Here is a 25877-nt window from a genome sequence, read left to right as displayed (position 1 = left end):
CCTGAGAGGACCTTCCCCCTCATGTCTCTGTAGTCTCCCTCCAGGACCTGCAGCACATTCATCAGGGTCTCAGGTGGGCCCTCACTCCTACTGAGGGAATTACACACCTAGTAAATAATAAGACCAGCACTCTCAAATAGAAAAAATAATTATATGTTTCAATGCATAAATCAGTATTCTTCAGCTATTACCCACTCGACTTGTGGCAAAACAAGGACAAACAAACTAAAAACAATCCAACTAAAAACTACTTCTGAAATTCCCCCTAAACTGATAATTTATGATTAAAGGGGGGTCACACTTATGATGGATTATGATGAGGAGTCAGCAGGAAAAGGCAAGGGTATTATGATTCCATTTTATCTCCTGCGTTAGTGAGCCCGCCCTCCGATTTCTGCCTCCAGTGGCCCACTGACAAGGATTACCATTTCATGCATTACAATGAGCCCATCCTCCGTTTCCTACCACCACCAGCCTCCCCGGGTGCTTCCATCCTGTCCCTTACCCTTGGACGAGGCGGTCTCCCTCGGGGGATGTGTAGTAACGCATCCAGCAGTGATGCTGGCACATCCCATACTGCAGAGCCAGTAGACACAACTCTGCCCGCTGGGCACAGTCACAGCCCTGCTCCCCATCACAACCCCCACCTCGCCCACCGCCTGGAGAGCTGAAATAGGCACATTTAGAAACTCTTTATTTATTATTTATTTATACTGGGGAGATCTTACTGAAGTCTGTAAGACTTTTTAAGGAAATAAAAGCAGAGGGGGGAAATGTTGAGGATGAATGGAAAAAAGACAAAATATTAACAACAAAATTAACTCTAAAGCTGTAACAAGTTTATCCAAATATACAAAGTAATACTTAATCAAAAGTAATTGATTGCAGAGTGCAGGTGTTTTAGACCTAGGCTACACGACGACAAAACAAAGACGAAATGCAATTTCGATCTCTGGCCACACAAGCGTTTTCTCATTTTGGGCAAAAAAAATCTCTGGAACTGCGTATTCAGGTACACTGGGCATGCACACGTACTGGTAGACCCAGAAAATTATTGAAATATAATTGAGACAGTACTGTAAAATAATAGAAATTCAGCCAAATCAGGCTCTGTGTAGCCTAGGCCTTAATTTTGGTACCTTGCCAGTTTTTCTTTCAGCTCCTTCAGTTCCTCTTGGGCGAATGTCATGTTGATGAATTCCTTAAAAAATTTGTATAGTTCCGAAATTATTATTATTTTCCATGACTGCTCTAAACATGACTAAGAGAGAGAGAGAGAGGTACCTCAGTTAGGTAGTCCAGGTCTGCCATTTGGACCTCTGTGTTGACTTCCTTCTCTGCAGTAGAAGGGCCCTGGGTCTGGGTGTGATGGCACCTTCTGAGGGTCTGCTCTGTACCAACACAGATATTATGTTTGGCCACTGGGGGCAGTGTGTCAGTGGAGCCGTCTGCTGTGCTCCAACCTCTGACGTCTGTGGCCTTGGCGGGTGAGAGACTGAACGTCAAGTCCCTGCGGGCCCCTGCTGTCTCAACCCCAAGCCCCTCCTGACCACTCTGGGTGAGTGGAGTGTGCTGAGCCCCACCAGGGCCTGTGGACAGGGTGGTGTTGTTCCGTTGTGTCTGGTCCAGCCTGGAGCTGTTGAAGCTGCAGTACTCTGGAAGGGTTTCCTGCTCCAACTCAGGGGAGTCTGAAGTCTCCTCATGCATAGACACAGACATGCCCTGGTCCTGGATGGAAGGCTGGTGCTGGTTAGCCTCCACTCCACTCTGGCAGTGCTTCTCCAGCTCCACGTCTAGAGAGAAGCTGGCCTGGGCGGAGGGCTCCTTGCATACGGCCGCCACATCGTTGCCATCCTGCCACGTCCCTTCCCACGGCTGGGAGAGCAGCTTGTCCGTGCCGCTATTCACCTCCTGCTGGTCTGGAGGCACCTGTGCGATGTGGACACTGGTGTCACAGGCTGACTGGAAGCTGCCGTCCTGCAGGTCAACCAGGCCATCTACAGGGGGGTCCATAGAGAACTGGCCACCCTCAGGCTGCTCCAGCACCTCCTGCTGGTGTACTCCTGTTGTCTGTTGGCGCATGCAGTACGCTCTAGCCATTTCTGTACAGCATTTAGGAAAACAAAAAGTATTTATTATAAGTTAAATAAATATACGTTTATTAAGAGTCTTGTTTTATCATACATTTAAAAGACTCAGAGTAAAATGTTGTGTATCGCAAAACGTCTAAATGTTTTATTTTTTTTAAGATTGTTGAGCCGCGACCAAGTTGTCAATCAGAGCCATAACTCACGTTTCACAAAAACAAATTGTCCGTCTACTTCAAGCGCAGGATGCCGTTGCAGAAATCGGAAGAGTCCTCCTTCCTCTGTGGAACAGAAAGTTGAACAACTAATCTTCAGCAAAATTGTCACTGAGAAAATACAAGCATTACTAATAGCTATGTATTAGTGCCCCCCATCAGACTCAACATTGCCCTTGTATCAGTGATGCTGCAATTCCAACCATCATTATGTTTGTATCCCTGCTTACTCAATTTCATGTGTTTTTATATAGTTTGTAATATGTGCAACGCCTTTTATACAGCTGCAAACCAAACTGCTGACTGGGACAATAACTGCAAGAAAACGTCCGGTTGCTGCCACCTTGCTGCCTCTCTTGGACTACGGTGATGAATGAAACTACGGTACATGAATGCCTCTGCTACCTCTCTTCAACATCTGGATGCAGTTTACCATGGCGCGTTAAGGTTTATAACAGGCTGTAAACCCCTTATGCATCACTGTGTGCTATACTCTCTGGTTAACTGGTCATCTCTCTATCCGCCGAACCCTTCACTGGTATATTTTCATTTACAAATCCATCCTTGGTCTGCTCCCCTCCTACCTTTCTAACCACCTGTCACGCAAGCAATCCGTCTACGGCCTTCGCACACAGGACATCATCACATACTCCATCCCCTTGGTCCGGACCATGAAAGGCAAAAGGGCGTTCTCATTTGCAGCCCCTTCCTCTTGGAATTCTTTACAGCAGAGTCTGAAACTGTCTCATCTGATCCCTCTTTCCAGTTTCAAACTCTTGCTGAGAGACATACAGTGCGAGTCCATGATTTGTTCTTGCAACTGACTTTGACCCTCCCTTTTGCCCATTGCTGACCCCTCCCCGTCCCTAGCTCTATAGCTGTCTAGTTTTAGGTTTTTAGTTTTAGTTTAGTTTTAGATTATCTTAGATTGTTTTAGACTAGTTTTAGTTTTAGACTATGTAGTTTTAGACTCTGTAGGCCAGGTTTTGTATTGTATTTGTTTGTGGTGGATATTTGTTTGTGGTGGAACAGGTCACACTTGAAAATGAGCCCTTGGGGCTCAATGTGTTTTTTACCTGTATAAAATAAAGATTAAAAAAAAAATCTGAATCTGAATAAATAGAAAGGATGTGTTTCAAGTTCAGTGTTACACAGTAGAAGTAAACATCACTAAGATAGATGAACATGACTTCAGACGTTGAAATGGGGGCGCATGAAAATAAAATAAAAACCGCAATTCTACTTAATGGACAGCTATTCACTTGGCATGGTGCATGACAATGTTCCTTGACTAGGCTTGTGTAGTAGGGGGAGGCCCTGTTAGTTGAGAACTAGGCTTTAATCATGTTCCTGGTATTTCCCCCACTACCCATGTCAGAAATGTATTGTTACTGTAGCCGTTACTGGGTTGGGAACACAACACACCTCCCCATTGTCCATCACAGAGAGCAGTGGAGGTATAAATCCGAGGACAGGCTCACTGTATGTAACGCATGGCATTAAGTGAGGAAAGGTATCAAACACCTAATAGGACCTGTCATTGTCCTGGCTAACTAGGGAACCAGGTTCGCTACACTATGAATAAACCTGCCTAAAACCTGGACACGTTGCCAGGAGTTATGTCTTTTTATATTATATATATATTTATATTCAGGAGTTATGTCTTTATTAACGTGACTCAGAAAACTGTTAACAATGACGCACCTTCAATTCTCTCCTCTATCACCGTAGTTGCTGCTTCTCCTGTTGGGCTCCAACGTGCTCCTCTGATCTCACTCCAGTCGGCAGTTACAAGTGAAAACTAAGACAAAAACTATAATCAAAAACGGTGGCAAAGTTCATTATATTCTCCCGACAGTATGCTAAATTAAAGTTAGTATTAGCTAGCTTAACGCTAGTAGGTTACTGAGTTCACGCTAGCAATCGACCAGTTCCACAAAAACACGTTTTGATATGGGATTTAAAGATCATATATTTTCATACAAATGCAATTCTGTTCAGACTTGATGGTAATACTTATGCTAATATCACCCTGAAACTACATTTTATCGACTAAGAAACTTACCGCGGCAGGAGGATAAAATGGCGAAGGGCGAACGCAGATTGACTATCGAGGCCGCTTCTTCACCGGGATTGAAGGTGTGGTTAGGGTGGGGTCAATTTAACACTCAGAGTGTGGCCATTGGTCAATTTAACACTCAGAGTGTGGCCATTGGTCAATTTAACACTCAGGGTGTGGCCATTGGTCAATTTAACACTCACTCTTGAAGTGTTAGTTTAGATAATTTCAGTGTTAAAATAACACTGACCTCTGTTAATTTACACTAACACTGGACAATTAACACCGGCAGTTTTGCTGTGTAGACATTCATCCCAACATGTTTCAGCATGTTTATTTTATCTCTGCAGAAGTTAGTAATGTACAGTTGTAAAACTATGACACTATCCATGTTCAGAAAGTAGCTAGAAAGTATTGAACAACTAAACTGGAAAAGCCAGTTTATTCTTTAAACCATTACTGTTTCAATAGCCACTATCGCCTCTACATTATAAAAAGCTGTGTCACAAACAATCAAGAATGTTTCAGGGCAGCGGATGACACTTCATCTTCTCATTGTCACTAACACACATCTTTACAGCTAGTCTCATCAGACTAGTCTGGAGTTTAAAGGGAAGCCTTGATCGTCATGATTACAAAGATGCCACTTGAAATGCATGAAATCCACATTTATTCGTGTCCTACACACACGTTCGTCCAGTATTTGACTGACTGTCAGTCACGAATGGTCCCAGTATTGTAGCTTCAAGTTGGTTGTTATTGTGCTTGCTGCAGCAAACCCTAACCCTCAATGCCTAAACGATGATATTTCATGTGAGCCATTCTAGATCCTATATATTATTTTGGCATACATTGATATAAATATACTTAGTTTCTAACACAGATGTTTAATTACTCAAACATGTGTTTTTCTCAATTTCAATTGTTGTGTGTAATGGATCCTCTGTAGTGTTTGCATTGAGTTGTGATACAGTACAGTAGTGTACATGTTACGGTACATGTGGGAATACATGTACCGTGTATGTGGTATAGTTCCATAAATAAATAAATAAACATCACACCCTGAACATTGTTTTCAGTGAGTATTGTTGTGTGTAATGGATCCTCTGTAGTGTTTGCATTGAGTTGTGATACAGTACAGTAGTGTACATGTTATGGTACATGTGGGAATACGGTACATGTGGGAAAACTAGGGTTAGGGTTCGGTGCTAGGGTGCTAGGGTTAAGGTTAGGGTTAGGATTAGGGGTAGGGTTAAGGTTAGGGTTAGACATGCCAGCATGTACCAAGTCACCCTAGCACCTAACCCTAACCCTAGTTTTCCCACATGTACCGTATTCCCACATGTACCGTAACATACGTATTTTCTGTAGATTTACATATTGTTCATATGAAACACACAAATCTATGAATGCCCAATACTCTACAGTGATATATTCTGAGAACAGATACTGTAAGGTTTCTAAAAATGTGCTTTGGCAGTTGTGAAAAAAAGAACATTCTGACACACTGAACATTGTGTTTTCAGTAGTTTTGTTGTAGTCTGTAATGATGCATATAGTGTTTACATTTTTGCAGGCTTTGAGCAGCTGTTTTGGTGTGAAAGTTTGAGTTTTGAAGAGAGAAGGTGTGGTTTTGCTTATGTAGCTCTAGAAAAGTGTGTTGTGTTTAGAGTTTTGGGAAAATGGAGGGAAGTTTTGTGAAATGTGTTTTAGCAATTGAGAAAAACTGTAATATGTTTTTTGAGGGACCCCCAATTGTTGTATTTGTTATTATTATTATTATTAATTACAATTTACAATACAAATACAACAATTGGGGGGGCCCAAAAATTTACCCGGAAACCCTGGTATGTCCTGTATAACATGATAGCCATCTATGAGCAATGCACTGTATATAAGATGATGACCAAGGGTCTTTCTGCTGCTGACCAAGGGGCTGAGTCCAGTTGATGGGGCCCAAGTTTCTTTTAGACTCTGTAGGCTACTGTATTTGTTTATTAAGACTTACATAAATATGATATATTGTCTGAATTTGTCTTGTTTTATCAAATGTTCCAATTATTTTCATTTCTTGTGCTGGTTTATTGTGAACAACATGTAAAATTGCAGGAAACTAGCACAAATAATTGTGTGGGAGAGAGGGGACGCCGCTACCAAAACGTGCACAGTTTTGGGTCGCTCCACCACCAAAAAATCTCACTCCAAACTTTTGGTGAAACTTGGCAGCCCTGTTGACAGGTGCTTGAATGTGATGATTCAGAAGGTGTGGGAACCCTGTAAGTATCTGTTCTCCTCTACTCTGCTCATCTCATGGGTCTGACATTTGACGACATTTGACCTCTGTTTTCAGAACAGGAAAGACACACATCCTCCCACACACACTTTAATTACTAGTTATTGACCTCCATGTCCCTCTAAAGAAAGTAATTGATTATCATTATGGCCCCAAACTCAGCTTCTGAAAAAAAATCTTTATTTTTGTCTTTATCGTAATTACTTTAAGACATTATAATTGATTGGGAAATCCAGTTAGAATCATTATACACATTATATTATTATTATTATTATTATTATTATTATTATGATTCCTACTACGTATTAGTATTGTTGGTTTACTTATTCTTTTCCTGGCTTTGGTCAAATAGCTCAAAAAGTCCCTGACCAAAAATGCTATGAATGTGCATGCCACAACTATGCCACATATTGCAGGGGATTTTGGCAATTGTTTGGGGCCGCTACCCACACGTTTAGCTGTGTTGCTCATTCCACGAATGCATGATCCTTACAAGTTGTGTCTCGTTGTAAAGGTGACTAATCAGGCTTTCCATCGATATAAAATACAATACCAATTGGTATTATTAAAGGGGAGGAAGAACCGACTGAAATGACGTTTCCAAACTTTTTTTGAGGAGTTTATATCTTGTCATGACTGAAATCAACGTGATAATGACGTTAGTCTGCTGCGTGGCACCACGTGATATCTGATTGACACCTGCACGTGATGTCTGATTGAAGAGGTACGTGTCTACAGCAGTGCAATGTAAACTTATAACATACCTATCGTAACTTTAATTTGAGTGCACATGAGAAGTTGTACATGCATTTAAGGATGAGTGCACATAAATTCTGTCATGTTGTATCGAAAACATTGGTGTTTTGAGCGTTTTAGAGACTTTAATTTAGCTAACCTCGTGGTTCATTTTTCTGTATGCTAGCGCTCATCACTGTTCTCCGTGTCAGTTAGCTGAAATGTTTCACGCTTCTGTATTTAACCTCTCTTTGGAAGGTAAATAATAATAATAATAATAATAATAATAATAATAGTGTGGTGGACCAGAGTTTCTATTGGGGGATGAACAATGAACCCTGATTACAAAAGGATGAACCTGACGAGATGCACCTGGCCACGCCGACTCTGGCTGGGGACTCTGAGCATAAATAGACAGAGCCGGGAGTTGAGGTGGTGGAGGGGAGCGGCCGGAGGTCCGTTGACAGACATGATCAACACAAGACGTAGCTTTTCAAAACGTTTACCTGTGCACTATCTTTGGGGGGCGGGAGCCGATCGCGTCCCATTAGGGGTCGCCGTCGCCGAAGATAGGTAGCGAGGTGGAGGAACGAGTCACTAATAGATTTGTCCCAGCAGCTTGCTGGGTGAAGTTAGGGACGGGAAATTAATCGTGCAGGCCGCTCTCTTACATTGGCTGCTGGAGTCTCCTGCTGCAGACGGAGCGCTCCAGACAGGCACCACGCAATCAAACGGTTCCCCCGATACTAATCCCAACCCACGGCGGTGTCTCCGCGCATCGCTTCGGCGAGTTAAGTATTTTAAATCCGCTAAATAATCCATTGAATGTATATGTTTCCGTGTTTAGATCCTATACATTGTATCTGTATTATATCTTTTGTATTTTATATAGTGTCATAACAATTGTGTAGGCCTACTCCGTTGGCATAGCAGTGGTGGACTTGGGTAGGCTTTAGGTTAGAGCATTCTGCGCGCAACGCCAGCCCACACTGGTAGGCTATTGGGGGTCTTGTCTTTTTGTGTGGGCAGCGTGAGCCGTATCACTTAATTTGAAGGAACAGTGGCAGTGTTCCCCTTTTGTTTTGCTTTGCTGTGTCATATAGTTGTATGTAATGAACAGTAGTAGTGTTCTCCTTTTTGTTTGCTGTGCTGTGTTTAAGGCTGGTGTGGCAGGCCGTTGTTTGAGTGTTGTGATCACTATACTCATCTATTTCTCTTATTAAACAACATACCCTTTTTTGGCTCCAGGTAGGCGGGGCTAGTTGCGGGTGAGTTTGCCCGAACCATATGCCCTGTCCCAAACAGCTATGTCACATTAATTTTATATATACAGTATTGTTAAATAAAGAACGCTGTATTTTCTATTACCAAACCCTGGTGTGCTTCCTGAATTCTCATCCATGTGACATGTTTCCCGGACCAACCCGGTAAAAAAAGGTGGTGGCAGCGCTATCTCTAGAACCCCCACAAATTGCCTTTCATACCCCATACTTGGGTTTATTTCAATAATAATAATGATAGTGATCTAATTCTAAATGAACAACCTGTATATGAATAGAGAGCTTAGTAAGTATTCTACAAGCTGTAACTGTCGTACAATGTTGATACAGATGCGCCATAGCAGCTAATTAGCTCGCTAGCTGAAGTCAGTTGAATTGCTAGCTATAGGCTACTAGCTCAAGTGTGAGAACAGCGACTTAGAAACCACTGCCAAAATACATCTTTAGTCTTTAGTTGATGTTATCTACTTCTCTCTCGTGAATAATCGACTTCGATAACTGCATTGCATCCATAGAAGACACTAGTATTGGCCTGCAAAATTAATAGATAACTTTCTTTTCCAACATGAACTTGCTCCTTTGCAGATTAAGATTTGAAAAAAAGGACTGACTTAATATACCTTTAAAACCTTTTAATATACCGCCTTTAAACTGGGCGTGAGTAGCTACTAGCTAGCAGCCTAAGAAACGTGGGTTTCATTTTTTAGCACTAACATTTTCGAAATGTTGTTAGGTTTGTACTTAAGTATCTGTTCGTGAGCTTAGAATGATGAGGTTCTATCTCCGTTTAGAATGATAAGGTTCTATCTCCGTTTAGAATGATAAGGTTCTATCTCCGTTTAGAATGATAAGGTTCTATCTCCGTTTAGAATGATAAGGTTCTATCTCCGTTTAGAATGATAAGGTTCTATCTCCGTTTAGAATGATACGGTTCTATCTCCGTTTAGAATGATAAGGTTCTATCTCCGTTTAGGATGATAAGGTTCTATCTCCGTTTAGAATGATAAGGTTCTATCTCCGTTTAGAATGATAAGGTTCTATCTCCGTTTAGAATTATAAGGTTCTATCTCCGTTTAGGGCAGTTCAGAGATGCTGAGCGTCAAAGTTTTTACATTCCATTATGTTTTGTGAGATGGAACCTTTGTATTTTATGAATTACTAACTCAAAAATGTCAACATTTAAAAAAATAACACCACACAAGCATTAATAAACACCTAATGGATCAGATTATGTAAAAAACTAAATTTTGACAAAATGGAGATAGAACCTTATAATTCGAACTTCACGATTTTCGAAATGTTGTTAGGTTTGTACATAAGTATCTGTTCTCCTCTACTCTGCTCATCTCACTCTGACAGTTGACGGCAGGATGACCCAAGACCAGCTACTCTGGGGCCTGAAGAAGGATGTGCGCTCCCTGCTCAACTCATCCAAGCTAGGCCTGTCCTCGGACCACCTGCGACGGGACTACCTCTGCATCGTGGGCCATCCGTTGCCTCTGAGGTCCCTCGGCTTCCACAGCGTGATGGACATGATCAAGGAGATGCCTGACGTGGTGAAGATGGACTTTTTGGAAGATGGCAGCTTGGTGTTGAAAGGTAAAGCCCAGTCTAGTACTAGCCTATGACCTGCACAGAGTCGGCTGTGGCGCAGGAGGTAGAGTCGCCGTCTAATGATCACAAGGTTGGCAGATCGGCTGTTCGAGCCCCGGCTGGCCACATGTCGAAGTGTCCTTGGGCAAGACACTGAACCCCAAAATTGCTCCCAGTGAGTGGGCCGGCGCCTTGCATGGCAGCTTGCCGCCATTGGTGTGTGAATGCGTGTGTGAATGTGTGAATGAGAGGCCGTTGTAAAGCGATTTGGAGCAGCAAAAAAGTTGCTATAAGTGCAGTCCATTTACCATTACCATTTTAGTACTATGACCTGCACAGAGTAAAATTACACACGTATGCACGAAAAAACGACTTTATTCCAACCCAACTCTTTGCCTCGCTTTTTCTTCCCCTCCCTCCCTCCCTCCCTCCCCCCTCCCTCCCTCCCTCCTCCATCCCTCCCTCCCATCCGTTGGTCCCTCTGCAGCGGTTATGGACGAAAGCACCCGACGCATAGGGGAGATGGTGGCCCGGCAGCGCGACCCTAAGACCAACAAACCACACAGGGGCGGTGGCGGTATGGGCTTCTTGTTTAGAATGATACGGTTCTATCTCCGTTTAGAATGATAAGGTTCTATCTCCGTTTAGAATGATAAGGTTCTATCTCCGTTTAGAATTATAAGGTTCTATCTCCGTTTAGAATTATAAGGTTCTATCTCCGTTTAGGGCAGTTCAGAGATACTGAGCGTCAAAGTTTTTACATTCCATTATGTTTTGTGAGATGGAACCTTTGTATTTTATGAATTACTAACTCAAAAATGTCAACATTTAAACAAATAACACCACACAAGCATTAATAAACACCTAATGGATCAGATTATGTAAATTTTTTTTTTTTGACAAAATGGAGATAGAACCCTATAATTCGAACGTCACGATTTTCGAAATGTTGTTAGGTTTGTACATAAGTATCTGTTCTCCTCTACTCTGCTCATCTCATGGGTCTGACAGTTGACGGCAGGATGACCCAAGACCAGCTACTCTGGGGCCTGAAGAAGGATGTGCGCTCCCTGCTCAACTCATCCAAGCTAGGCCTGTCCCCGGACCACCTGCGACGGGACTACCTCTGCATCGTGGGCCATCCGTTGCCTCTGAGGTCCCTCGGCTTCCACAGCGTGATGGACATGATCAAGGAGATGCCTGACGTGGTGAAGATGGACTTTTTGGAAGATGGCAGCTTGGTGTTGAAAGGTAAAGCCCAGTCTAGTACTAGCCTATGACCTGCACAGAGTCGGCTGTGGCGCAGGAGGTAGAGTCGCCGTCTAATGATCACAAGGTTGGCAGATCGGCTGTTCGAGCCCCGGCTGGCCACATGTCGAAGTGTCCTTGGGCAAGACACTGAACCCCAAAATTGCTCCCAGTGAGCGGGCCGGCGCCTTGCATGGCAGCTTGCCGCCATGGTGTGTGAATGTGTGTGTGAATGTGTGAATGAGAGGCCGTTGTAAAGCGCTTTGGAGCAGCAAAAAAGTCGCTATAAGTGCAGAAAATCGTGAAGTTCGAATTATAAGGTTCTATCTCCATTTTGTCAAAATTTAGTTTTTTACATAATCTGATCCATTAGGTGTTTATTAATGCTTGTGTGGTGTTATTTTTTTAAATGTTGACATTTTTGAGTTAGTAATTCATAAAATACAAAGGTTCCATCTCACAAAACATAATGGAATGTAAAAACTTTGACGCTCAGCATCTCTGAACTGCCCTAAACGGAGATAGAACCTTATAATTCTAAACGGAGATAGAACCTTATCATTCTAAACGGCGATAGAACCTTATCATTCTAAACGGAGATAGAACCTTATCATCCTAAACGGAGATAGAACCTTATCATTCTAAACGGAGATAGAACCGTATCATTCTAAACGGAGATAGAACCTTATCATTCTAAACGGAGATAGAACCTTATCATTCTAAACGGAGATAGAACCTTATCATTCTAAACGGAGATAGAACCTTATCATTCTAAACGGAGATAGAACCTTATCATTCTAAACGGAGATAGAACCTCATCATTCTAAGCTCACGAACAGATACTTAAGTACAAACCTAACAACATTTCGAAAATGTTAGTGCTAAAAAATGAAACCCACGTTTCTTAGGCTGCTAGCTAGTAGCTACTCACGCCCAGTTTAAAGGCGGTATATTAAAAGGTTTTAAAGGTATATTAAGTCAGTCCTTTTTTTCAAATCTTAATCTGCAAAGGAGCAAGTTCATGTTGGAAAAGAAAGTTATCTATTAATTTTGCAGGCCAATACTAGTGTCTTCTATGGATGCAATGCAGTTATCGAAGTCGATTATTCACGAGAGAGAAGTAGATAACATCAACTAAAGACTAAAGATGTATTTTGGCAGTGGTTTCTAAGTCGCTGTTCTCACACTTGAGCTAGTAGCCTATAGCTAGCAATTCAACTGACTTCAGCTAGCGAGCTAATTAGCTGCTATGGCGCATCTGTATCAACATTGTACGACAGTTACAGCTTGTAGAATACTTACTAAGCTCTCTATTCATATACAGGTTGTTCATTTAGAATTAGATCACTATCATTATTATTATTGAAATAAACCCAAGTATGGGGTATGAAAGGCAATTTGTGGGGGTTCTAGAGATAGCGCTGCCACCACCTTTTTTTACCGGGTTGGTCCGGGAAACATGTCACATGGATGAGAATTCAGGAAGCACACCAGGGTTTGGTAATAGAAAATACAGCGTTCTTTATTTAACAATACTGTATATTAGTGCTGTCCCAAACGACTATTTTTCTAACGATTAATCTAGCGATTATTTTATCGGTTATTCGATTAGTCTAACGACTAATTTATCGATAAGTCTAACGATAATTTATACACGTATGCACGAAAAAACGACTTTATTCCAACCCAACTCTTTGCCTCGCTTTTTCTTCCCCTCCCTCCCTCCCCTCCCTCCCTCCCATCCCTTGGTCCCTCTGCAGCGGTTATGGACGAAAGCACCCGACGCATAGGGGAGATGGTGGCCCGGCAGCGCGACCCTAAGACCAACAAACCACACAGGGGCGGTGGCGGTATGGGCTTCTTCTCCCCGCACTACAGGAAACAACAGTTCCCCGCCGGCCCCCTCCCCCGGCGGGGCCACGCCCCCCCGGCCCTGCCCGCTCAGCTGCGCTCACAGCTGCGGCAGCTGCTCGCCCAGGGAGCTGAAGGCCAGCTTCGCCCGCCGCTTCGGCCACCCGCTGCGCGTCGCCAACCTCGGCTTCTACTCCGTCGCGGAGATGCTGGCGGCCGCGGCGGACCTGGTGGCGGTCAAGCAGAGCCGGACGGGCTCCCTGCTAACCCTGAAGGTGGCGCCACCTGCGGTGGGGCTGACGGCGTCGCAGGGTGGGGCGCTGATGGCATCGCGTTGGGGGACGGCGGTGAGGACGGGGCAGAAAAAGCCACCTCGACCACAGCTGACCCCCTCGACGGACACATGTGCGAGGCCAGCGGTAGACACAGGTGGGTTGGTACTACAGTGTAGACAGATCGTGACGTTAGAATTATGAGGTTCTATCTCCATTTTTGTCAAAATTTAGTTTTTTACATAATCTGATCCATTAGGTGTTTATTAATGCCTGTGTGGTGTTATTTTTTAAATGTTGACATTTTTGAGTTAGTAATTCATAAAATACAAAGGTTCCATCTCACAAAACATAATGGAATGTAAAAACTTTGACGCTCAATATCTCTGAACTGCCCTAAACGGAGATAGAACCGTATAATTCTAAGCTCACGATCTGACTCGGGTCTAAGGAGTCAAGAGTCACTTTATTGTCCCATCACTGGGAAATTTGTATTGGGCTTACACCCCACAGCAGCCAACAAAGAGCAACAGACAATACAGAATATTAGCACACAAACAGAAGTCGGACCTGATTAAAACAAGAGTGGAAATAACATGATAAGCAAGATAAGTTACATTCATCTGGTGCAGTTTAAAAGTTTAACAGAAACGGGAATAAAATAAAATTTTAATCTATTTAATCTAGCGCGGGGGACTGAACCTCCTCCCAGAGGGCAGCAGTTCATACTCTGCATGTAGGACATGGGAGGGATTCATGAGAATTCTATTAGCCTGTCTGAGAGTAGCCTGTTCAAAAATAGACTGCAGGGATGAGTGGTCTTTCACCCCTATGATCTTCCATGCAGTCTGTATCAGTTGGACCAGTTTGGACCTTAGTTTTACAGATAGGTTGCCAAACCAAGATGTAATGCCGTATCTGATGAGACTCTCTAAGACAGACTGGTAGAAAAGTAGCATACATTTTGGGTCAACACCATGAACTCTAAGGCGGCGTAGGAAGTGTAGTCGTTGTTGTAATCTGCTACAAAGGCTGTCTACATGAGTGCTCCAGGTGAGTGAGTTATCAATGAAAACCCCAAGATATTTGTAAGAGGCGACCTGAGAGATGGATTGTTTGTGGGTGATCACAGGCCTGTGGTCCCCAACACCTCTGGGGTCGAACACCATCTCCTCAGTTTTCTTAACATTTAAAACCAGGCAGTTAACATCACACCATTTAACAAACCTCTGGATTTCAGAATAATAGTCATTTAGGTCACTGTCCTTTTTGATTAAAGCAAGGATGGCAGTGTCATCCGAAAATGGTATGATGCGTTTGCTAGGGTAGGTGCTTCTGCACTCGTTTGTGTATAAAGTAAAGAGCACAGGGGAACTGACTACTAGGGCTGCAACCATTAGTCGACATAATCGACGACGCCGATTATAAAAACTCGTCGACGTGGAATGTTAGTGTCGACTAATCGTATATTAAAAAATAAAACGTTTTTTTTTTTTTTTTTTTTTTAAACGGGAGCCATGCAAGAATCAGCTGGGTAAGTTTTAGCTACCGTTGTTAGCCAACTGGCTATCGTTATATTGTTAGGGTCGTAATGTTTATGTTAGCTTTACTGTTACATGTTGGAAAACAACGTCTCATGGACAGGGCTGTACATGCTATGAGCGTTTGTGCTATTAATTTATTTGCCCTGTGGCACGCGTGTGACAGACAGAGGCGCTTGTATGTAACGTTACGTAGCAGGGGTTTTCCATGTTGAAGCCAGGAGAACGCGAGATGAAATGAAGTGAGGGGTGGTCGCTATTAAAATACCAGGTCGTCATGGTGGATGATCATGAATGATGCTTGATAAGTGAATGCTATTTCAATTATGTTGAGTCCACCAGCGAGCTGTCTGTAAGATAAACAGCGCCAAGCGTAGCCTACTAACGTGAGCTGTCTGTAGTCTAGCCAGCAATGCTAGCTAGCCAATCAACTAGCTCTGTGAGCAGCTGTAGCTTGGCGTAACGTTAGGTTAGAATAGATAGCTAGTTAAGCCGGATTTATGCTTCTGCGTCGCCATTTACGCGCAGGGAAAAGCCACACGACTAATCGGAAAAATAATCGACAGATTAGTCGACTACCAAAATAATCGTTAGTTGCAGCCCTACTGACTACACCCTGTGGAGCACCAGTGCTTATGGTTCTGGGTTCCGAAAGAGTGCCATTAACACTGACCCGCTGTGTGCGGTTAGTTAAAAAGGAGTGATACCATTTTATAATGAGGGGGGGGACATTAAGCCCATTTAACTTCTCAATTAAAAGGTGCGGCTGTATCGTGTTAAAAGCAGAACTGAAATCAACAAATAGGAGTCGGACATAGTAGGTAGGGTCCTCTAAGTGCTTAGATATTAAGTGCACCATGGCTGAGGTTGCATCATCTGTGCCTGTATTACATCTATACGCAAACTGAAAAGGATCCAGAGAGCAACTGACTGCATTTTTCACTTTACATATAATGAATTTTTCAAAACATTTCATTACAACAGATGTCAAAGCGACTGGTCGCAGGTCATTATTTTCCTTGCAGCTAGCCTTCTTAGGAACAGGAATAATGATAGCGTCTTTCCAGATGGACGGAACAGTGTGAGAGTCCAGAGACTTCTGGAAGATAGGACACCAGGCCTCAGCCAGCTCCTCACTGCAGGACTTTAGCATGAGCCCAGAGATGCCATCCGGTCCAGAGGACTTTCTAGGGCGGGTGTTAGCGAACAGTCTCTGTACCTCGCGCTGCTCAATGGTGATACTTGCTTCCAACTCAGGCAGCGCCTGAAGAGCCACTGTTTGCTCCATCGAGAAGTCGGCAGTCTCAAACCTGGCATAAAAATGGTTAAGTTCATTGGCTTTTTCACCCTTGTTTAGGACACTAAGGCACCTTTTAGCTGGGGCCATGTTAGTCATATATTTCATGGAGTCCCAAAGTTTTTTAGTGTTCATAGAAGAGCAGTGGGATTCAAATGTCTCTTTCTGTTTCCTCTTGGCCCCCCTTAATTTGTGATTCAGTTCTTTTTGGATGTTCCTCATGGCCAAAAGATCCTTATTCCTGAATGCAATTCTTTTCTGAACTATGCACTTTTTGATTTCCTTCGTGATATGGGATTTGTTGTTAGGGTACACAGTTATAGATTTCAGGTGTAACACGTTATCTCTGCAAAACTTTATATAATCTGTAATAGTGTCAGTAGCCTCTTCAAGGTCCAGACCGTGAAAGAGGTCCCAGTCGGTACAGGAAAAGCAGCCTTTTAGGGTTTCAATGCCATCATCATTCCAGACATGAACTGTTTTAACTTGGGGTTTGCTACTTTTAAGCAGAGATTTATACGTGGGAATTAGCTGGACAACATTGTGGTCGGAGTTACCTAACGGGGGTTTAGCCCTGGCAGTGTAGGCGTCCTTAACATTGCCATAGCATTTATCAAGGATTCGTTCACCTCGCGTGTTACACTTAACATACTGCGTGAATCCAGGCAGCACAGACTCAAGCTTACAGTGATTAAAGTCGCCGGCAATAAAACAAGGTGCTTCAGGAGTGCGTTTCAATTGTCTGTGCACACAGTCTGCTATCGCGCTGGCTGCTCTAGCAGCATTACCACTCGGTGGAATGTAAACTGTACATAGTACAATATTCCCGAATTCTCGAGGAAGATAAAAGGGCCTGAGGCTTAAACATACCAGCTCAATGTCAGGGTTGCAGACAGACTCTCTTGTAGTGAATTGGGAGCACCACTTCTGGTTGATGAAGACGCAGATACCTCCTCCTATACGCTTCCCGGGAGTTCCGATCGGAGCGCACGAGAGAGAAGCCCTCAAGGTCCACAAGCGAGTCCGGTACGTCTTTCTGTAGCCAGGTCTCGGTGAAAACGAGCAGACACGAGTCCCGGTACTCGTGTTGGGCTCTGGTGTTGCATCGGAGTTCGTCAACTTTGTTCTTCAATGAACGGGCGTTGCAGAGGACCATAGAAGGCAGAGGTGGCCTGTCCGCTCTTCTTCGCATTCGCTGTCTCACCCCTCCGCGTCTCCCCCCTCCGCGTCTCCCCCTCCTCCTCAGTCTGCGGCCGTGGTGGTCCGGAGGCCGAGCCCACAGCTCCCTCGGTAGCTGGGGAGCAGGTGTGTCGGTGGAGCGCAGCAGCAGTAGTAGATCACGGGGATAGCGGAGGAACGCCGGCGTGGATTCCCGACACGACGGCATGGAGCGACATTGTTTAATAAGCTCCCAGACGATAAAAATAATGAACAGTAGTCTTGCTAAAACCATCATCTTGTTACCACACAGGTATGAATACAGGCTCACACAGCGTTAAACTGCTAAGGAGACAGGTAACTGGTCGTACTTGCCCTTCTGTTCAAGGTCAGTCCATAGCTTCTATCTCCCCTGGGGCAGCTGGACCAAATACATTGAGACAATTGAGGCTGAAACCAAAACGCATTTCACAAGAATAGATGTTTGATTTCTGTACGTCTGTGATCACCTGTCTGTACATCTTCTTTGGTGATTGTAAATGTTCAAGGACCCTCCCCCATTCAATCCACAAAGTCTCTTTGTGGTGACAATAAAAACGTGTGTGTGTGTACGTGTGTGTACGTACGTGTGTGTACGCACATTCATGTGTGTGTGTGTGTGTGTGTGTGTGTGTGTACATGCACATTCATGTGTCTGTGTGTATGGACACGCACGTGTGTGTGTGTGTGTGTGTGTGTGTGTGTGTGTGTGTGTGTGTTTGTGGACACTCATGGCTGTGTGTTTCTACCCCCTCTAGATGGTGGCCATGTTTCCTGCCGTGCAGGTACGGTGTATGGCAGGTATGGTTCCTCTGGACGCCCTGCGGGGCCAGCGCTTGAGGGCCCCCACGCCCAGGGCCCCTGGGGAGGTGATAGCCGTGCTGGTGGAGCACGTGGAGTCACCCAGCAACTTCTACATCCGCTTCCACGAGACCCGGGAGGCCCGCGCCCTGGAGAGCATGATGGTGGAGATGAGGTGAGGAGACGGCGCCGCTTAGACCGGGGAGGAAACATGATTGAATCAGAATCAGAATTAGAAGACTTTATTGCCATGACATGTAAACATGTTAGGAATTTGGTTTGGGACAGTAGAGCGCAGTTTACAACAGGTGCAAGACAGGACAAGACAGTGCAAACCAACATCATTCAGGGGTGCAAACTTGTCACCTTTCTGCTAAATTAGCCGTTTTTATCTCAAAATAGGTCATCCATGTGAATTGTGTAGATCTGCAAAAAAAAAATGTTGGGTGTGGTGGGGGGGGTCTAAGTCTCATCCATGTCACATGATGCACACGCTAGCTAATCTCCCTTTCTGCTAAACTCTGCTGCAGTTGAAATAACGTTTAGCTTCAGGCAGCTAGGTACAGTTCCAGACAGCATAGAGAACACAGTCACAGTAAACTGTTTTAGAAGTAATTCTGCAGGTGTTGAGGTCAGGGCTGCTGCTACTTACACATGCATCATTGTTAGACCACCGTTAGTGCTAGCGATATCTATTTAACACCATTAGTGCTAGCGCTATCCCCCCCCCCCCCCCTAAGGTTAGCCACAAAAAAATGTCACCTTTTTGGGCCATCACCTGTTTGCACCCCTGTATATATATGGTGCTGGTCATATAATTAGAATATCATCAAAAAGTTGATTTATGTCAGTAATTCCATTCAAAAAGTAAAACTTGTATATTATATTCATTCATTACACACAGACTGATATATTTCAAATGTTTATTTCTTTTAATTTTGATGATTATTACTGACTAATGAACTAATGAAGATCCCAAATACTGTATCTCAGAAAATTAGAATATTACCGGTACTTAAGACCAATACAAAAAGTTTTTTTTAAAAATGTTGGCCAACTGAAAAGTATGAACACGGAAAGTATGAGCATGTACAGCACTCAATACTGAGTTGGGGCTCCTTTTGCCTGAATTACTGCAGCAATGCGGCGTGGCATGGAGTCCATCAGTCTGTGGCACTGCTCAGGTGTTATGAGAGCCCAGGTTGCTCTGATAGTGGCCTTCAGCTCTTCTGCATTGTTGGGTCTGGCGCATCGCATCTTCCTCTTCACAATACCCTATGGGGCTAAGGTCAGGCGAGTTTGCTGGCCAATTAAGAACAGGGATACCATGGTCCTTAAACCAGGTACTGGTATCTTTGGCACTGTGTGCAGGTGCCAAGTCCTGTTGGAAAATGAAATCTGCATCTCCATAAAGTTGGTCAGCAGCAGGAAGCATGAAGTGCTCTAAAACTTCCTGTAGACGGCTGCGTTGATCCTGGACCTCAGAAAACACAGTGGACCAACACCAGCAGATGACATGGCACCCCAAACCATCACTGACGGTGGAAACTTTACACTGGATTTCAAGCAACGTGGATTCTGTGCCTCCTCTCTTCCTCCAGACTCTGGGACCTTGATTTCCAAAGGAAATGCAAAATGTACTTTCATCAGAGAACACAACTTTGGACCACTCAGCAGCAGTCCAGTCCTTTTTGTCTTTAGCCCAGGCGAGACGCTTCTGACGCTGTCTCTTGTTCAAGAGTGGCTTGACACAAGGAATGCGACAGCTGAAACCCATGTCTTGCATACGTCTGTGTGTGTGGTGGTTCTTGAAGCACTGACTCCAGCTGCAGTCCACTCTTTGTGAATCTCCCCCACATTTTTGAATCGGCTTTGTTTCACAATCCTCTCCAGGGTGCGGTTATCCCTATTGCTTGTACACTGTTTTCTACCACATCTTTTCCTTCCCTTCGCCTCTATTAATTTGCTTGGACACAGAGCTCTGTGAACAGCCAGCCTCTTTAGCAGTGACCTTTTGTGTCTTGCCCTCCTTGTGCAAAGTGTCAATGGTCGTCTTTTTTGGACAACTGTCAGGTCAGCAGTCTTCCCCATGATTGTGTAGCCTACAGAACTGGACTGAGGGACCATTTAAAGGCGTTTGCAGGTGTTTTGAGTTAATTAGCTGATTAGAGTGTGGCACCAGGGGTCTTCAATATTGAACCTTTTCACAATATTCTAATTTTCTGAGATACTAAATTTGGGGTTTTCATTAGTTGTCAGTAATAATCAAAAAAATTAAAAGCAATAAACACTTGAAATATATCAGTCTGTGTGGAATGAATGTATACATTATACAAGTCTCACTTTTTGAATGGAATTACTGAAATAAATAAACTTTTTGATGATATTCTAATTATATGACCAGCACCTGTATATGTATGTATATATATATATATATATATATATATATATATATATATATATATATATATCAGTGTTTCCTCTATATGCATTTGTGTGGTGGCCTGGGAAAACCCGTCGGATGTCGCTGGCGTTCGTTTGTGGCAAAGAGCAAAAATAGATGGAAATGTCCTATTTCTGCGATTTTGATATTATGTGGTATTCTAGTACTTTGAACTCCATACTACATTATGGTGAATAAACATTTTAAGAAAACAAAAGAGAAAGTACTTATACTTTACCGACGAGGCGAGCAGACTAACACCGCATCACAAGCAGACAAACGAGACCGGCCGATCTGCATAGGCTCCTCCCCCGACCCGGAGGAGAAAGGAGTCGGGGGCAGCATGGGGGCAGCATTTCTCACCTTTCACTTTTTTTGACATGATACATTAAAATGCTCATAACTTTTTAAAATAAAGGGCTATCTCAGTCATTCAACCAGTTATGAATAGCTGAGAACTTCTAATTTATGGAAATATAAAAAAATTAAAATGTCAAAATGCCACCATGTGAAGGGTTTTCCCAGGCCACCACACATTTATTGGTGGCGGGCCGCCACGAATGAATTTCCTCCGCCACTAATTGATTCAGACAGTCCACTTTGATTCAGGCTGCGCAGAAAGGCAGCGAGTTATTATGACCGGAGAACAGAAAAAAAGCAGATTGAAGCTAGATTTAGGCTGCTTCCAGACCAACATTTCGTTACGATTTAGGGCGTAGTTCAGGGTTTCCGTTAACCGGTAAAATCTATTGAAGTCCGACAAATTGAAATCTCTTCGGTCATAATGTCCTGTGAAAATAATTCCCTCTAAGCACAATTTGAATACAATTCGCTAAAGTTGAATTGTCACATTCTGATTCCTTCTATATTAAAAAAGACTAGGCTATATATTTCTTTTATTATTATATGATTTGACGCCGGCATGATGATGACTCCGCGAAACAGTGGTGGCAGGGTTGCCAGATGGGATTTTACAGCCTAACCAGTCTATTACCGCTAAACCCAGTAGCCCATTCGGCGATAACCCGGCCCATCTGGCAACCCTGCTTTTAACCTGCAAACGTTGCAGCTCAAAGTGCACCATAGCGAGAGGTAAACATGGCAAGACAAAGTAAGCTTAACAATGACTTCATGAAACCAAGCTACAATGAGTCTGAGGAGAAGTCTGACTCTAAAGAGATGGAGGTAGTGGCTCCTCCAGCCAACTGGAGGGTTCCGAGTTGAATGGAAAGAACATTTCCCCTGGCTGCGTTTAGATGGGGAAGGAAAAATGTTCTCACCGTGCAAAAAATCGGGGAGGAATAACGGATTCACGAGAGGAGCAACGAATATGAGAATGTCTCACTGATCTCAGTCGGTGCAGTGACCACATATCGGCGGTCAGTTTGAGGCAACAGCAAACCGCTGTGAAAGGCCACTGTGAGCAGGCTAATGCAACGGCTAACAATAAGCTGCACTCTCAGCTACAAGTTGCATTTCACATGGCAAAAAATGGCATCGCATGTCATCAGTATGTGGGACTGACTGAGCTACTGAAAGCAGTTTCATTTAAAGCCTATTTATTTTCAAAGAGTTTTATTCTATTTTATTTTATCTGATAAAAGGCATATGAACGGAAATTAGGCTAGCCTATGTGTCACGCCAGAAGCCTACATGTAACCTCTTGCACTTTTCAATAAAATGTAATAAATCTAGACATTGTGGTATTTCTTTATATACGTATCCCAGCCTGCCTATCAATCGTTTCTCAATAAACAGTTATGTTCTCCTCATTGTCATACTCGCGAGTCCGATTAAGTATCATTTGACAGGCAGTTAAACTAAATGCCTTACCAACCAGCGAGACCTGGTTATAGAAATGACGTTGTTTTATTGATAAAAAAGGGTAAAACTGGAGAGAGAAAATAGAAAACTCACATTAATCCCAAACAATTTAACAGACTTCAGTTAACGTAATGTGGAGTCCGTTCATTGATCGATGCAGTCTGTTCATTTCCCAGTGTGGCGCGTTCAGCGCTGGACATAATATTATGGCATAGCGCGCATGCGAATCATGAAAGCCTATAGCTCGCATCTAATCGTATCGGATGAGAAATAGACATTAAACGGGATATACTGTATAGGCTACACAACAGTAATCACCGCGACAAACAGCTATATTATATTTTAATATGATGACCGGAATTTCTCACTTTTGTCCAGTAAATTGAAATCTTCCCGGACACGTTGACCGGCACAATTTTTTTCTAACGGAAACCCTGGCGTAGTTATTTACAATATGTTACAATGTTGCAATTAACCTCGTCGTTTGTGTTCGCACTGCAATCGAGACTGAATCCCTCTCAACCGGCGCGAGGCGACGTGCTTTCAAAACAGTTTTGTGATTGGTCCGAATTTAGCGGGACATTTGGATTTCTCTTTTAGCCTGTCGCCGGTCCCTTTAATCCCGTATCCTAATCGAAAATGCAACATCATCAGCGACGACTGTGGGTTATTGCATTTACTGCTGTTCTCTGGTTCATGTTCTCATACCAGTGCTCAGTATAGCAAGGACGTGTCGTCCATATAAGCAGAGTAAGCAGTGCTTACCCAACGAAAAATCAAAAAGGACAGTGAAAATATTAAAATAAAAGTGCATGTAAACCGTTTGTTTGTTTTCATTAAAAGAGTCGTATTTTAGGTCCCAGGGCAGCAGGAGTCATTCATTTTGACGTTGCATTTTGGCGCCACCTGCATGAGTAAGCACTCGCTATTCTGCTTGCATTGCGTTGCATTATAAGCACTTCTCTCTCTGCTTTCCCTCGTGTACATTCGAATGCGTGAAAAAGTATTTTTAATTTTTTCCGATGCCTCAGCCCGCTGTTTAATGTGGCCAGGGTAAGCATGCTTACAGCCAATCAGTAGTTCTTTCATTCCGATTGGCTCTTATCACTTTCAAGTTCACTTAAGTTTCACACTACTTTCTCTCGCCCGGCAGAATAGCTTATGCTACCTAGCTCAAACGATCTAAATAATAATAATCAATAAGGATAACTTGCTTGATTTTGTGAATATGGACATTACTGTCAGCGACCTAAAGGGATTTCGTAGACTGGACTGGACTGGAAAAACAGAACTACTGGCTAAAGGCCGGCCGAAGCCAGCGCTCACCGATCTTCACACCCAGAAAGGGAGAGTCGCTAGGGGCTACAGCAAGCCTGGTATGAGCGGTTTATATGATTCGCGAGGCTGGTGGCGATCTGTGCTTGTTTATATGGTTTGAGTACTGCTGTGCTGCTGGCTATGGCTTCTTATTTGTGTCTCAATTTGATGTAAATGGACACCTCTCGGAAATGAGAAAGACGTGAAATTCGTCTTGAAAGTTTTTCTGACCTAAAACTCAGATTTTCGTTTTTTTAGCTAACATTCAACTCGAAGATGTGAAGTACCCACTTGTTATTTTTCCGAACAGTTTTACGTTAATTAAATAAGTGTAATCTAGCATCAAAATAGGCTTGTTTGTCCTGCTTGTAGCTCAAAATAACACGAGCATCACACTTGGGTGTGATTGGCTGTTGAGCTCTCGGGGGAGGGACAAAGGAAGCCCTGTTTCAATGTTTACAATCAGAATGTGTTCTGAGTTTGTTCATAAATGAACACGGCTTAGCTCATCAATTGTTCAGTAATGACTGAAGGCACAAAGAAAGTCCCCAAGAAATGAAACTTTACTAGGACAACATACGGATTTCACGGGATCAACATACCACACATGTAAGTAGCCTACAGTCCTTTGTTTGTTTGTTGGGCTAGCCGCGTTAGCGTTAGCATTAGCTAGTACGTTCTGTGTCGTCGTATTGTCTTTTAAAGACTTTCTAAAACAATCGCATAGTTAGTAGCACATTATGCTGTTCTTATAAGTTGTGTTGCTACTGTGTACAGTTAGTTAACTGTTTGTCTTTTGTTACTTGGGTTGGGCTAGCCGTGTTAGCTTACTAGCATTAGCTAGTACGTTCTGTGGTATTGCGTAAGACTTTCTAAAACAATCGCATAGCACATTATGCTGTTGTGTTGTGTTGTTGATACCGTGTACAGCTAGCTAACTGTGTTTATTTTTGTCTTTCAGATTTGATATAAGGAACCTGGCGTGGTTATGGCTGAAAATCACTGATGTCAAGATCTGGCCAGACAGAAGTATCTCAGTAGCTCAGTATCTCAGTATCTCAGTAGCTACCCATTCAGGCCCTGAACACAGCAAAGACCTAGGTTCTAGGCCCTGGACAATCTAGACAATTTGATGGCAGCTACTAGGGATGCTCCGATCTGGATTTTTGGGGCCGATACCGATCACCGATTTTTTCCCTCAAGATCAACCGATACCGATACCGATTTTTAAAAAAATACATAACTGTAGGCCTACTGACTGGATAGCCTACATATTTTTTGCTTTTTAGACAAAAGTCTTGATCCATTAGGCACCAAGCAAACACAGACCCATTTTTATGGCATAGTAAAAGTCTGGCCTATCACCCAGTTAGGGCCTGAAGCCCAAGTCAGTGATATGGCTGTATAAAAGACATCATAAACGTGGCCTTCATGGTTTACATACTGTTACGTCCTCCTATGTTTTCTGTTCAGTTATCTGTCTTCCCCAGGAAAAAAACAAAAAAAAAACGTTTTTTGCGATCGGCCATTTTTGCCGATCACCGATCGAGTCATTTGGAGTGAAATCGGCCGATTTAAATCGGTGGCCGATAAATCGGAGCATCCCTAGCAGCTACTAGATTGAAATCAAGTGTAATACTGAAACACAACTGTGTACCAGTTACCTGTTACCAGTCGGTGGTTGCCAGCGTTCTGTTCTTCGCCGTGGCCTGCTGGGGTGGAAACATCTGTGCCAGGGATGCTGCGAAGCTAAACAAACTGGTGAAGAAGGCCAGCTCTGTGGTGGGGACCGGGCTGGACAGCCTAGAGGTGGTGGCAGAACAG

This window comes from Nansenia antarctica, assembly GCF_963989245.1.
Source record: "Nansenia antarctica genome assembly, chromosome: 7".
Classification (NCBI taxonomy): Eukaryota; Metazoa; Chordata; class Actinopteri; order Argentiniformes; family Microstomatidae; genus Nansenia; species Nansenia antarctica.
Note: the sequence above shows the minus strand (reverse complement) of the source record.